The sequence below is a fragment of the Cryptotermes secundus genome, unplaced genomic scaffold (genome assembly GCF_002891405.2).
Source record: "Cryptotermes secundus unplaced genomic scaffold, Csec_1.0 scaffold3294, whole genome shotgun sequence".
NCBI lineage: Eukaryota > Metazoa > Arthropoda > Insecta > Blattodea > Kalotermitidae > Cryptotermes > Cryptotermes secundus.
The window spans coordinates 14,640-17,220 of NW_019745163.1; the positions used below are offsets into that span (position 1 = coordinate 14,640).

A 2,581-nucleotide genomic window follows, 5' to 3' on the forward strand; every position below is an offset into this window, starting at 1 on the left:
CTGATTTGGATTCCAGTGCTCAGGAAATTAGATTGTTTCAAAATCCGTTTGACTGTGATGCTGCAGATGTCCCAAGTCAAATTCAAATGGAAATTATTGTACTTCGGGAAAATTATCATATTAAAGACAAATACAAGGAAGGAAATTTGATCGAATGTTATAAATTTCTGAACTCTGAGCAATTTCAAAATTTAAAGAAATTTGCTTGTAAATTTATCTCCATTTTTGGAACGACATATCTGGGTGAACAAACTTTTTCCCAGATGAAGTACATCAAGTCAAAATACAGGGCAAATTTATCTGATGAGCATTTAAAGTCGCTACTTGTGATTAGCGTTTCAAAATTTGAACCTCAATTTAATCAGATTTTAAGAATGCAAAAAGAGTTCCATCATTCACATTAATTGTTTTATTATAATTTGTGATGAAAATATGAACATTTGCTGCTACTTTCTGTAGTCATTAATAGTCATTAATATACGATAATTTATTCTCACGTACTTTGTATTTAGTTTATGAAATTCTGTGCTTTCAATAAAACTCATATACCTAGAGTTATTAATTTCTCATTTTATCCGGCCCGTTGAAAGTGCTGAAAGTCTTGCATCCTATTGTATGGGCAGCAGGGCTTATATGATGGAAAGATGACACATGATTTCACCATCTGGAACACTCAGACATACAGATATTGGTACAGTGCCTTATTGCAGTTACTGCCACATGCTTTCTCTACTAAAGTACTTAAATGGAAGCTGTAGTAGTGTGCAAGAATACAGGTACTGATGTCACCAAAACAATAATTTAAAAGATGTTAGAAACAGCAGACAAATAGTGAGTTATAGTATTTAAGTTCAGTATCGTCAGCTTGCTGTGGAGCCTCAGTGTTCCGTGAAGGGTTGATGGGGACTCTGTGGACATATTTTGGAACATCTATACAACAGAGTAACCTCCTATAACTGTCCCTGAATTCAGGTTTTGAGTGCAGTTAGTAACCCCAAAATAACTGTTGTAATCTAGCTGAGCTTCCTAACCTTTATTAATTTTTTGTTGTTGTTGTTACTAACGCAAACATAAATTAATTTAAATTCCAGAAGTAATTGGTGTCTCTGTTGTAAAATTATAGTCACATTTATCCAGTGCAGTTTTGTTAATGATTGCCAGCCACAGAAATAATTGGTTAAAGTGCTGAAGGAGTGTGACAGTATGCCTCCATGACATTGATTATACTGGTTTAGTTTTGTTGACACTGTCTACTTAAATATCACATACCTTTATGTAAAATCATAATTTTTTTGTGGCTGTATTTTCTTATTTGTGTGTGTATTACGTGGTTTGAATAGGTGGCCCAGGAAGCTGCTAACATGATTGAGTTTCTTTGTTTTTCCTGTGTTGCTAGGGCCATTACCTTTGTTTTCATGTCCTTAATTCATGAGTCATAGCCACTGTGTCATTTGATGCATGTAAGCTATGGCTCTAACACAGTATGATTAAGAATGAAAGCAAGAACATCTGCAAAAACAATTGTCTTCCGCTACTTTCCCTGTTCTTAATTTAGGTGTTACTTTTTATGTTCTCAGCTAACAATGGAGCTTTCTATGACCCCTGATGGTTTGGGTGATGTGGATGGATTTGGAGGTCTTTTGGGTATTCCTCTTGGCCAGCCACATGCTCTGGAAGCCCACGGTACTAAGCGCAGAAGGTAAGGTGTGAAAGTCATATGATTTGAAGCTTACACGGCGACTGTGTGCGGCAAAGACTTTTTGAATGAACAGCCATGTCAGAGTGTGGAATTTTTGATCTTATTTCACAGAGGCATATTGTTGTGAAGGGAACAATTCATGAAGTTCACTTTTTTTGTCTGTTGCCTATGAGGCGGAGACTTCAGAAATTACTGTCTTCTGGGAGGTGATGCCATGTAATGTGGTAGATAGTTTCCAGCATTTCAAAGGAAGTTGCTGCTGCCAGGTTCTCTTAATCTGAAAGTGTAGCCACCAGATATGTCCAAAAGTAGAGAACAGTCTACCAAACAACATGGCATCACATTCTAGAAGACTGAAATTTACTGAAGCCCCAAAATACAAGTAGATTCTAAATGGCTCTGATGATGGTGTACAACACTCAGAATCACTGGGTTTTTGGACTTTGTCCATTGTCTGGTATTCTAGAAAGTAGAAAATACAATGTTTCGTTTTCTGGTTTCTAGAATAGAGGACAATGGACAAAGTCCAAGAACCCAGTGATTCTGACACCAAAATGCACTTTACACATATACAATATTTCTATCTTATTAAAATGTCAAGTGGTCATATTCATATAAGTGGCAAGTAAGTGGTAAGTATGAATTTGTTATTTCCTTCCTCAGTAGGAAAACACTGTTTCCATATTGGTTTGAAATTATTTATAATCAGTCTTTCTCTAACATCACCCCCACCGGTCAGTAGAGAATGAACGGAACATTCTCAACTGCCCTCCTTTAGATGTGCCACAAGAACTTGTACTGTTCTCTCTCAGTTGTGGTATTGTTAGAGCTGTTGTTAAATTACATGACATTCCATATGTGAAGGATATGTCACTGTATTAC

At 36.3% G+C, this 2,581-nt stretch overlaps 1 long non-coding RNA gene across 1 annotated transcript in view; it reads left to right on the plus strand.

Annotated features, from left to right (window-relative positions):
- The window catches only part of LOC111875098, a 14,946-nt gene extending 12,795 nt beyond the window's left edge, over positions 1 to 2,151 (plus strand). Inside the window, exon 4 of the long non-coding RNA XR_002844673.2 lies at positions 1,578 to 2,151. This is a non-coding gene — a long non-coding RNA (uncharacterized LOC111875098). The remainder of the gene's footprint in view (positions 1 to 1,577) is intronic.
- The last annotated feature ends 430 nt before the right edge of the window (positions 2,152 to 2,581 follow it).